General features: G+C 34.5%; 1 protein-coding gene across 8 annotated transcripts in view; it reads left to right on the top strand.

Annotated features, from left to right (window-relative positions):
• Positions 1-218: 218 nt before the first annotated feature.
• The window catches only part of LOC117576667 (afadin), a 62567-nt gene continuing 49271 nt past the window's right edge, over positions 219-13514 (top strand). For 4 of the 8 annotated variants that reach the window (XM_034261644.2, XM_034261643.2, XM_034261639.2 and 1 more), the window contains exon 1: positions 227-731. The gene's annotated coding sequence lies outside the window, so the exon portion shown is untranslated. Of the gene's footprint in view, positions 732-13514 lie in introns of all 8 variants that reach the window. The other 4 variants (XM_034261642.2, XM_034261641.2, XM_034261649.2 and 1 more) reach the window with 3 other exon arrangements.

Genomic DNA, 13514 nt, shown 5'->3' with positions numbered 1-13514 from the left:
ACTTATGAACAGCCACTGGTATTTATGATAACAGTGGCAATAACAGCACTGTATAATTGACAGTTTCATTTGTTATGTGGCACTGTTTACATTAAATACATTTTGCAGTCTCTGTTACTTAACAGTAACATTAATGCGTTATCGATAGATCTTTTTGTTATTTCGCTTTGTGTTTTGATTCGTCTCGCTTGCATTGCGTTTCGTTTCGCTATCCGCTTTGAGTTCCAATTCAGTCGTCGTCGCTTTCAAATGTGCTACGCGCGTCGTTCGCGCTTTGTTCGTTTCACAAATTCGTTGAGTTTCCAAGAAAATAATTGCAACATCAACATCGCAACAACAACAACAGCAGCAGCAACAACGCAACAAGTGTAAAAGTGTTGTGCACATGCGTATTTTGCATTAAATTTAAAATAATATATGTGTAATTATTTACAGTGCAAAACAAGTGTTGGCAAAATAAAGTTGCTCTTTCTTTTCCGTTTTTAACAAATAAAATTGTATTTTGCATTCTGCGCGATCTGCGCCGTGTCAAAATGTGCAACAACAACGAAGTTAACAAATATTTAATTGCTGCGTTAATTTAATTAAGCAGCAAATTCGCTTTTTTACAAGTGGTGAATAGTGAAAAATTGAATTTGAAAAAATTGTTGAATGTGTTTCTTTCTTTATGCTGGGATTATAATAAACGTGTTCTTTTGGATTTAAATCACACGGCAAAACGTGCCAAATAGGTGAGTAATACATGAATTATGTGTATTTGCAATTAATCTGTTTGTTGCGCTTAATTAAGCGCTCTCTTTAAAAATCAAACAAATAAGCAACAATTGCCATGTCCGGCTTAGCAGCGACAACGGCAACAACAACAGCAATGCATTCCAATGGCATCGCATATTTTGCTTCGTTTTATTCTCTTTAGTGTTGTTGTTGGTTGGTTGGTTGGTTGGAGAATGTCGGACGCCACCCGCTATATTTGCCTATTCGCTCGCACTCACATAGTTGCTTTTGTTGTTAGTTCTCCATCTGCATAGGTAAAAAGACGCGATGTTAATTCGGATGTGGTTTTGCGCTTCAAAATCTACACACAAGAGAGCAGCAACAACACAATAAGAAAAGGGTGCGTCGACATTCATTGTTGTTGTTTCTTACTGTCTTCGTTTCTCTTCTTCTCTGTTCTGTTTTGCTGCTTTACTTTTGCTGTTCACCTTCGTACGGTTATCGCATCGTACATTTTGCTCTGCCGTTTCGTTTTGAAGATGTTGCTGGGGCCAAGTCTCCACTCACTCACACACGCATGCACACCCTCACGCACACAAGCACAAACACAAGCTATACCTGTTTTTCAGTTGAGCGCAGCCGCCGCCGTCGTCGTCGCTGCTCGCGCCTCGCGAGTGCTTTCGGACTCACTCTATTGGAGCCGAGCGCCGGCGCGACGTCGACTGGAAGATTGGAATTTTTAGTGCAGCTCTCAAGCTAGTTGTTGTTACTGTTGTTGTTGGTGTCTTGCTATTCTCTTTGACAACAGGTTTATAAGTGCACACACTTACTTAGTAGATTGGCTTTTACATACTACTTATTTAATTCTACTACGTTTTCCAAGCTACGTTTTTGTTTTCAGTATGGCGCGCGCATTTGTTTTTTAGCTACTTTCGGTCATTGTACTGCTTATTGCTATTGCCTATTGCCTCTGTTATGCAGTCTATGTGTGTGAGTGTTCTGTTGTCTTGCCCACCACCTTCGCAGCCGTCACAGCAACAAGAACAACTACACTTATGCAGCGAGCCTGTTTTTTGTTGTTGCGGTTTTGCTTTTATTTTTTTCTACGCCAATTTGCAGCTCCATTTTGGCGCCTTGCGTTTTGTTTGCTTTGCTTTTTTTCATGGCAAATTGAACTTTGTACTTTTTCGGTTCGCTGCATGAGTCACTGCAAAGCATTGACTTCAAAATGAGCTTAGTTTACTCGAAAAAACTGTAACTGAAAGCTCACAATATGGCAACATTAACATTATTTCATATCTTTTGAGTTTTGTGCTCTCATTGTGACTGTAATCTTAGAACACTTTTAATCAATACTTTACCCCATATTTACCTTATCGAAAAAGTAAAAAAAAATATTTTGAAAATGGGAACAGATAAAACTCAAAGTAGTATTGGCCCATAAAATAACATAGAATGCACATGATAAGAAAACGTGTTCCAAATACGGTAAACAAAACATCAAAAACATTGTTTCCAAGAAGGTGCGCAAAATAAATAAAAAAGTAAAAACAAACTCAAAAGGCAAAGGCAAAAAAGCAAAACAAGTGCAAAGGCGTATGGGGAAATGTAGGCCGACTGATCCCAACCAAAACCAAAGAGGCAGAAAGAGACGAAACTAGCACGCACATACACCTCTGCGTTGCGCTATATGTGTGTGTGTGTGTGTGTGTGTAGTTACAGGTGCCAGTTAATCTAATTACGACACAGAGCATAGGCTCAAATCAAATATTGACTCATTGATAAACAGAGAAATCTAATGAGGGCGGCACTTTCTATATTGACAAATTTGTACATTACATATTTGTATTTATTTGAGTGTGTGTGCACAAAAAGAGATGCGTAGCCCTTGACTTGAATGCAGCTGTCAACAAAAATAGACTCGATGCAATTACTTCAAATTCGAATTTTTGTGTTATGTTTATTTGTTTATGTTATAATTTATTTCGATATTTCCATCATTTATGACAAAAATTCGAAGTTATTAAATTTATTTTCGCTAAAAATTTGAAAATATAATTTAAAAATCTTTTCTTACACCATAATAATATTTGTATGTAAAGTATATTTGCTATATCATCTAATTCTTATTTTAACTCAAAATTTCCTTCTCTTGATAGCTCTTCTCTATATAAAGAGACAATCGTTGACATTATAGAGATGGTATCATTTATTTTATACGACTTGACATACTTTTTATTTACCATACTATACTTCTTTGTGCGAATTTTGCATACGATCTTCTTGGCATTGTTGTGCAGTGAGGCATTTTACTTTTGGCCCCCACATTTAGACCATCCTCTTGTTTCCACGCAATCTTTTTTTTCCGTTTTTTTTCCTCTTTATGCGAGGCTATTTTGCAATTCGTAATTGGAGTCTGAGTCTCAAACTCTGTGAATGTTTATTTTTGGCTTTTGTACGCCCAGAGTTCGGTTCGTTCTCCTCCTTTTTTGGCCTTTTTGTTTACTTTCGCTTTCGTCGACTGGCTTTTGTGTATTTCATGCCTTTGCATGTTCCTCGATTCGCATTCATATTGGGTATCTGTATCGTTTGTTTTGCACAAATTATAGTTTATTATGGTTAAGCTGGAAATTGGAGCTTTTTACTGCTGCTGTTGCCGCAGCTGCGTTATATTTTCTTGTTCTATGCTGTAAGGGAATTGAAATCTCGATCAAATTGAATTCCCATTCACTATGAAAAGCGAGAGCAATTTCTTGTTATTTGAGTTGAGGAAATGAAACTATTTATAATTCTAAACGCAAACTTTGGCGGGGAATGTGTGAATGGGCGATAAATAATTGAGATCCATTTAGATATGCCATAGAAGTAAACATTTATTGATCCCAAGGGTATAATTTTATTATAGAAATGTGTATTATAATATTGAATTGAAGTTTTAAAAGATTGCGCTCAAATAATCGTACTTTATCAAAATCTGCGGATGCAGTGAGTTCTGCAATAATTTCATTACTAACGGAAACGTTTCAAAATTGGTCTTTAAGAGCTCTAATAATACGTCACAGTTGCTCTACTTTGAATTTGCGATTCTAAGCTGTCCGGCAAATATTGTTGCAAACCGGACGCTGTCACAGATCACAGATCACAGATAAATCATAATGCTTGCTTCCGGAGTCGGAGTGCGGACGAATGTTGACATTTTGGATTAAAAGCAGAAATTTGCAAAATGTTTGTGCTGCGAAGAAAGCAAATGAAAAGTTTGCGGCAAACAAAAAGCGATGAAAAATGTGCCAAGGTAGAAGACGACGACGAAGGGGAGGCTGGAAATGGATTAGACATTTGCATTGATTTAGTGCGGTCAGTGCCACGCCCAGCGAAGCTTGGCCGCCCCTCGAGCCAACGTTGTCGCATTTGTATGTGTGTAGATATAGAAGTAAACCCGTTTCGCAAATCGAATGCGCCAACAGCTAAAAAGCTAAACTTGTTTTTCGCTTTTTACGCTTTTTCGCTTTTTCGTTTTTCGCTGCTTCCACCGCCTCTGACCGTGATTTTGAGCTGAATGTTTGCCCATGAGTTTTGTTTGCGCTCGCAGTGTGAGCTATTGTCGAGTCCCCATTCGAATTGACGACAAACACACACACACAGATACAACCCGTATGTGTGTGTGTGTGTGTATTGTTCTACTTTATTTGCATGTTGTGTGTGCGGTTTCATGCACTTGGATAAATCTACTTAGCGCACATTTTGTGTGAGAAAGTTGTAGACCAACAACACCGAGTCGACCTAAGCAGAGAGTCTCTGTCTCTGTTTCTCTGTGCCACAAGTGGAAGAATTGCATAAAACGACGACGACGACGACGCCCTCATGCAATTGTCCAGCATGCAATTCATGGATGTTGCTTGTTCCCATCGGCTGTCCGACCCGCACCGCCCCTCCCCGCCCCGCTCGCAGCCTTCAACTGGCTCTCAAGTGTGGCCAAGTCTCTTCCCGCACATTCCACACACTCAACACACAACACACACACACACGTCTCACATTACCCACAGCTTCGAGTTGCTTTTGAAGCATTGCGAAAATCTCTTTCTACGCTGCCTTGTTATTTGTTATTGTGTCTGCGACTGAGACTGAGACTGAGACTCGGCCTGGGGAGCTCCACTTGAGGAAGAACTAAACCGTAAACGGGCTGCCGCTTGACGGACAACTGGAATTTGTTGTGGCATACATATTTTGAAATTTGCCTGCCCCAAGAATGCGAATGCAAATGCCACAGCGAATTCTGTTCAACACATTTTCGAATAATAATTAAACAGTGAAAATATTCGCAACTCCGGTGGAACATTTCGAAATTTACTTGGAATCAAGCTAATTGTATTTAGAAACTTACAATTTTAAATAAATTAAATATAAAATAAGTAGAGGGTAAAGGGTGTAACTAAATAATGATTATTTACTAATATAATATCAAATTGTGAATCAAAGAATAATTGAAGTCTTTATAAAAATATAAAAAATATATAAATATAAAGTTAAAAAAAATATATATCAATATTGAAAGTCTGATAAATAAATAAATAAATAAAAAAAAACAAAAAGGAAAACTACTTTTAAATAAGAGCAAAACAGTGCGGTAGTATTCTTAAAATATAGCAAGTTAAAATACCACACAAATATACGAAAGAGATATTAGTATATTTGCACAAGTACTAAATTTAAAATATACCATAGAGTAAAAAATATATCAGATTGTCAGCCAAAGCAATTAAGATTTGTAGTGACGAAGAGGAATTGAACAAAGGAAATAGAATTAAAATTTGTAAAATAACGAAGTCTTAAAAATTAAACATAATGGAAAAAGGTAAATAATTATAAAAGTCTTCATTTAAATTCAAGTTAGCTACTACCAAAATATACTTAAAATGTAAAAACCTTTAAAAAGTGAATATAACTTCTATGAAGAAAAATTTGAACAGTTGAAAAAAATCATGGAAAAGTAAAATGATCGCATTACTAATTAATTCTGAATCGCATTACAAATGAAAAATGTTTGTATTTGAGTTTGATTGGTGCACAATCAAGCGATCAACAATGAAATCATTAAAAACTCTTTCAATTAAATGTCAGATTGCAATCGAGTTTAAATGGATGCTGCCTCTATTGGCCTGGTTAAGAAGGGATAGCCAAGTCAAGCACTCTCTAAAATGATCGAGTGTGTGAATTAAAAAGGGGAACATTTGCTTAAAAGAAGCATTCGCATTCGTTTTCTTTTACACTCAAGTCGAGTGTCGAGTGTCGGCTGATTGACAAGCGGCATTAATATTGATGGACAGAAAAGTGCGACACAATAAAGGTGCCACAATGGCCCAGGAGGTAGAGATGCAACAGGCCTAAAAGGCAGCAGCGGTTTTGCTTCAGCGTCTTCAATGACTGTACTTTTTTTTTGTGTTGCCCTGAAATTGTCAATTGGTATAATTCATAAAACTGAAAAACGGTTTTCCCAACCACGTTCTGCGCCAGTGCACCGAACCCTGCTTACTTCTCTCCCTCTCTCTCACACTCTCTCTCGCTCTCTCTGTACCGATCTCTTAACGATCCTTTAGTTGGCCTCTCTCTCTGCTTAGGTACAGCTACCTGCCCTTACCACGATCATAATGATCATCAACAACATCATAATGATGATCTTGATTTTACTCCGTTGTACCTGGGCTCAGCCCTCCTCGACTTTTCGATGGCAATAAGTGTGTGTGAGTGCGTGTGCGTGTGTTGTCGCTACGTTTCCACCCCTAACATAAACACCAAGTTCACAGTTGATAGTTGACAGTTGCCGGGCCATAACAATAACCAAGAGCAACAACAAAATCCTGTCCCAAGAGCTCTGAACTCTGAATATGCAACGGTATCTACTGTAAAAACATGCCAATGAAGTGTCCCACAGAAGCTTGATTAACTACTTATCCTATATAAAACTTACGCTTTCATTCGCTAAAAATGTTTGTAGAATAAATAAAGAAATGTAAATATTTTCTAAGTTTGATAGGATTTCTATTATGATATAAGAGGAACCCATTTAAATTAAATTGCATTCATGGATCTAAAAATATATAGTTTCGGAAATAAAATACTTTCTACAAAGCAACAAGTTTAATTACCTAATCATCCAATTAAATACTTGTAGAAAATATGTGCATTAGTATTGTAAGTTTATATTTTTCATATCGAACATCATCGAAGTATTTATCTTCGTAGCTGTATTTTATAATTAAAGAAACTGGTTGCTTAGGGATCAAAGTATTAAGAAATCACAAATTTGTGGTAAAATATACTTTTTAGGTAGGGTATAGAAAATATTCGAATGTCGCATAGAAAACTGCAACTATTACATTTCTATTTTAGAAATTATGTAGCAAAATAAGAAGCTATGATACTTTTTCTTGCTGAGCTATCCAAGCAGAAAGTTTGTTGACTTCAGCAATGTCTCTTGGCAAACTAAATCCAGAAGTGCTGCAGACTGAAATATTTTTACAAGAGCTTTGTGTTCACGTAGCTCATGTAACTGATAAACATTTGAATAGCTTAGTAATAATAAAAATGCTAAACGAAAAAGAATTACACAAAATATTTCCATTACTTTTGCATACTTCATATCTTTGATCTGTAGTTGCTATTGTGACTCTTCAAATGTCACGTACAAATGAGCAAACCGAAACTAATAGAACCCATAGATAATATCGCAATTATTACTGACTATATTTCAAGTGCTTTGAAAAGTACTTCAATTATATGGAAGAAAAACATTTCCAACTTCGATGTGAGCAAAGAAATTGCACACTTCTTACTCCTTGTCTGTCTCCCATGGTGTATTCAAATTTGATTTATGCTTCTCTTTTGTCAAGAGCACATTTCTATCTTCAGTGGGCTTATCTCTCATACATATCTAGGAATTTCTATACAAAAAGTATCTATGGCTGAATTGTTGCGCATGCGCAGCACTCGGGATGCTTCTGTCAGCGAGTTTTGTTTCATTTGTGCCGAATTCTTTTTGTTGTCTCTTATGTTTGTCTCTGTGTGTGTGTGTGTGTGTGTGGCATTCAGACTGTCTCAGCACACAAATGAATGCATAATGTGGACTTAATGCTCGTCTCTCTGTCTGTCTGTCTGTCTGCCTGCAAATGTATCTTTATTATAATTATTTGTTATGGCTCTGTTGATGCTCTTTACGTTGTTTTTTTTTTTCTCAAGTGCTGCATCTCATTCAAACTAATTATTTTGTCCCGTCTGTCCGCCCGTCGCTCAGTCCGTCTGTCTGTCTGTCCGTCTGTCATTTTGTTGCGGCGGCGCGACAGCTGATTACCTTTGGCTATTTGCTTTTTGGTTTGTGAGTCGAGAGGAGACGTCTTCTGCTCTACAAATTATGCTTGTACACTTTTATGTTTGCACCTCTTAACCCCGAGTTCTTCTTTTTTGCTTCTTTCTGTCTTAAATCCCGTTTGTTGGCTCGATTTTTAACAGCTGCAATTTTCACGCTTGCCATAGCTGGCTGCTGTTACTGTTTGCTTATCTGCAGCAAACTATTTTACAGGTAATTACAAAGATCTTATCGCCTGCAAAACTTGTGGGTCAGCAGCAACATCATCAGAGCACCATCATTTCACCAACAGCAGCTGCTGCTCTAAGTGCTAACTAATTTATGCGTCGTCTTTTACTTGACCCAAATTGCATCATTTTGTGGCTTAGGCGAAAATTTCACTTGCAACATTCAAAAATGTATACACTTTTTTATTACTGCTTAGCTGCTTTTGATAATTAGTTGTAATTGCAAAGATTCTAACTGCAATAACAATAATATTCTTAATGAATTATATAATGAAATATATCGCCAATTTTGAAAATTAAAGTTTTACGAGTTGTAAGTTAAATTTTCAATATAGTGTGAGTTAGGAAACAGATATTTTTGACAAATATGAATATATATTTGTTCTTTGCAAAAATGTTTTGAATAAAATTACATATTATTCTTAAAACTCTTTAATTTCCTGAAACTAAAATATTTTTTTAAATTGAAAATTTGTGCAAATATTCTCTCAAATAAACTTTAGAAAACAATTCAATTTTTTTTTTACAAAAATTACATTTTTTCTGAAATATGTATTTCTTTTTATATATATTCATTTATACAATGACAATCACTTTTCTACTGCAAAATATATGTTTTATCTTTTGAAATAAAGTTATTAATAATATTATTTTTTTTAATTATTTAATTTATTTTCAAAAATATTTCATTCGTTTTAAAACCTTTTGCAAAAATTGAATTTATTTCTTTTTTAAATTTTAATGTATTTTTATTTAAAATTTTAATGTATTATTTTCAAATAAAAATATATTTGATAAATATTTTCAAATTTGTTAAAAAATGTAAAAAAAAACAAATGTATAAATATTAAAGAATCTATGCAGTATTGTTTAGCAAATTAATTAACTAAAGTGCATTATCAAATTTGTTGTTGTTTTGTTTTCAAGATCTTAAATATCATTCTACCATTTGCTGTATGTTTATTACACAACAGCGAAAGTTTAAACGACTTCCGAATGTCTGATTGAAAGTGAAGGGTTACAAGCAAATCAAATGTTTAATGCCATTTTATTCATTTTTTTGTTGTGCTTAACATGACAAATCAAGCCTTGACCCAAGGTTGCAGCTGAATGAATGAACAGCAATAAATTTAATGTTAATTGTTGTCTAGCATAATTAAACGTCGAAAATCTTGTTAGCCACTAGCATAAGTGTTGGCCCCACATGCAGCATCGTGAGGCGTGGAATTGGGAAATGTGGCAATGGGGCATCGCCAGTAGTTGCCCAATGCTTGCAACGAGCACACACACACACATAACACACATATGTAGTTGACAGTTGCGCCTGCGCAATGACGCAGTTGCATATTAAATAAACATGCCCCAGCCGTGCACATCGGAGGCATTAACAGATGCCGTATAGCCTAGCCGCATAGCTCGTTCCACATTCCACAGTCCACGGTGGTCGAACCGGTTGTGATTGACATACTATATACATATATATATATATATTTATGCATAGATCGATGTAGATACTATGTGTGTAATAATCGGAATCCCTCGTTCTTCTCACGGCTGTTGTAATTCGTATTAAGATTTGATTTGAAGTGAGTGACAAGCCATCCACACGCTTCTGATTGCAGCTAACAAATTGCTTTTGGCATTCAATTAAGCCAAACCAAACTGTGTTAACTTTGGCAGCTGCTTGTGACATTTGAAACATATGTGTTAAGTGTCAATTTGCCATATTTAGTAACAATAAGTATTTAGTGAACTGCAGTTAATAATTAAAGTATTCTTTTTATACCGACAAAGTACAAATAAAACTCAACTAACTAATTGTACAGATAATATTAGATAATATTTGTTTCTAACCTGTGTTTTGAATGAATTCATTTATTTACATCACTTTTGAGTCGATAATGTTTATTATAGATTATATTTTCCTTCTTTTGAATTTAAAACAAGTAAGAAATTGACCCGCTACTCAGTTTAAGTACCACCATATCCGAGAAATATATCAAAAATATACCACACACAAATTTAAATATACCGAAAGCTATATTTGGTATATCGATATTCAAAATATAACACAGAGTACAATATATACCGACAATGCATCAAGTATTTATACCACTTTAGCATAATATTTTATTGAGCATTTCTTGCAAACCAATAAAAGATGAGTTGATAACACAGCAAATCCTTCCTTGAAATATACTACAAACATATCAAAATATACCGAAAGGTTTATTTGGTGTATCGATATTGTGCTACATTCAAAAGTAGTACAAATTATATCGGAAATTTATAAAGTACTTACTATAACCCACAAAAATATTTAAATATACCGAAAGCTATATTTGGCATATCGATAGAATACAAAATATATCAAAGATGTATAAAGTATTTACAATATACCACAAACATATTCAAGTATACCGAAAACTATATGTGGTATACCAATATTGTGCTACATTCAAAATAGAACACAAAGTACAAAATATACCAAAAATACATAAAGTGTTTACAATATATCACAAAAATATTTAAATATATCCAATGCTATATTTGGTATAGCGATATTGTGATATATTTAAAATATAAGATAAAGTACAAAATATACCAAAAATGCATAAAGTATTTACACCACTTTACCATATTTTTTTCTTGAGCATGTCTTGCAAACCAATAAAAGATGAGTTGATAACACAGCAATAAAATATCTCCCGCTTCAGTAATTTCAAATATTAGTTTCTCTACCATTTCATTGATTTCAGCGTCTTCGTCGTATTATTTTCGAATTGCTTTTGGCCCCATTTGGTCGTCGTCTCTTTTCACTTGATTTTCACTCACTGCGTTGTCGCAATGTGTTTATTGTCTTTATTTCATTTTCTTAAGTATTTGACATTTTCACGTTAATTGAAATTTTATTGCCAATTGTCAATTGTCGCCGGCTTTCTGTCCGTCTGCCTGTCTGTCTGAGTCTTAGACATCATCGGAATAGCTGAGACTTGATTCCGGTCGTGTCTCTGGGTCTCTTTTTATGGGCGTTGTTTGGCGCAGTGAAAGTTGCGTGTTTCCAAGAAGTCCGGCGAGAGGAGTTCATACTACAAATGCTGGAGGGGTTCAGACTTTCCTACTGGTCTGGTCTCTCATATCTTATGGATATAGTTTGCCATTAGATATAAGTGCATAGCCATTTGGCTGCTGCTGCTGCTGTTGCTGCAGTTGTTGTTGTTGCTATTGCCGCTGGCAATTAACAGTCGACATCAAAGCGAGGTTCCGGCCAACTGACATTATAATTTTCCCACATTAAATATGCAACCAAAGCCAACTTCTACATATAACATTTATACCCACGTATCGTTTATAACAGATACCATAAAAAGTTTGTCGACATCTTCTGCGATTAATATGAATGGCTTTGTTCTCGTTACATTGCCAACAAAGTGCAGGCTGTTCGTCTATTAACCGGTTAAATTGCTTCCTGGCCTAATTAGCAACAACAACTTGGCCAGCAAATATGTAAAATTGCACTCGAAAACACTTCAACAACTTGGCAACATTATCTGAGTTGCCTTGTCGCCTGCTGTGTTCGCAATTACGATGAGTTCCCCTTTCGCCACCCAAAAAAGCAGAAAAACTGAAAAACACAAACTAAAACTAATAATTATAAAATTTCTAAAAAGTTTGCGCTTTTAATTAAACAACTGAATTTAAAAGTTTTCGCTTGAAAGTCATATTTTTTATACTCTTACTTCCAAGTATCAAAATGAGTCAAAATTAAATAGGGTAAATTTGTTTGCAAAGTGTTAAAAAAAGAAAGAAAGCTACAATCGGGTGTGCTCAACTGTAAGATACTCGCAACCCGTTCATTATTAAATATACCAAATAAATACAGCACTGTAGTATAATTTAAATATACCGAAATAATATACCAAAAATAAAGTATGGTAAATTTGCTCTACTCTTACTTCGGGTATTCAAATGAATAAAAATAAAATATGGTAAAATTGTTTGCACACTTTTAAAAAGGTATATATTTAAATAAAATGAAAGATATAATAGGGTATGCTGAACTGTAAGATACTCGCAAACAGTTCTTTATAAAATATACCAAATTAATATACCGAAAAAATACTGAAATAATCCCATTAATATATAGAACGGTATTATAATTTAAATATACCGAATTAATATACCAAAAATAAAATATAGTAAATTTGTTCTACTCTTACTTCAAGGTATTCAAATGAGTAAAAATAAAATATGATAAAATTGTTTGCAGTTTTAAAAAAGAAAGGAAGCTACAATAGGGTATGTTCAATTGTTAGATACACGCAACCCGTTTATTATTAAATATACCAATAAATTACCAATTAATTATACCTCATTAATATTCCAAAAAATACTGAAATAATCCCTTTAATCTACAGAGCGGTAGTGTAACTGAAATAACATACATATACCGATTTTTTTTTTTTTTTTTTCTTATAGTCTTTCTTATAATCATTGTCTTAGATGTACATGATCATACCGACAGAGTTATAAAAGCCATGTATTATGCTTTTTACAAGTGCATCAAAATGTCGGTGTATCACAGACAATTTTATTATAAACTGCGTGTTATTGTAGCTGCTGCAAAAGTTGCGTAAACAATACAAACATAAAGAGAGACAGAGAGAGAGAGAGAGAGAGGGAACCGATAGTTGGATAAATAATAATAAGTGTAGAGAGGGAGCGATAAACCTTTGTTTCGTTTCAAAGTTGAGTTTCATTATGATATCACATTTCTGTGAATTGTGCAATTTAATAGAGCAAATATTATGAAACCGCCGAACAAAGCATAGTTATTGTTTACACACATCAAAAAAAAAATATATATATAGTATAGGGAACTTGGTTATAAATAACTTGAACTAATATTCACAGCGTAAGTTGAGTGTGACCTTAGATTTTCAAATGAATTTGGCACTTCTGAAATGCTCAAACCTGTTTGAAAATATGTCAACAATAATTGACACGCTGCTACCTCAACAATAGAATTCATTTATCAGCAGAAGCAGAAATACCAAATAAATTCCATAGAAATTATTGTCATTTGGATGGAGTCTTGATATTCTTTTTGATGTCATAATGCCAAATGATAGATAAGATTGCATATTAGCATTTATGTGTGAAGAGAAAAACTACAGCATTTAAATGGCAAATTAAAAATAGATAAAATCAAG

The sequence above is a fragment of the Drosophila albomicans genome, chromosome 2R (genome assembly GCF_009650485.2).
Source record: "Drosophila albomicans strain 15112-1751.03 chromosome 2R, ASM965048v2, whole genome shotgun sequence".
Taxonomy (NCBI): Eukaryota; Metazoa; Arthropoda; class Insecta; order Diptera; family Drosophilidae; genus Drosophila; species Drosophila albomicans.
The sequence above is the reverse complement of the archived record's forward strand: the minus strand, read 5'-3'. Positions and strand labels throughout refer to the sequence as shown.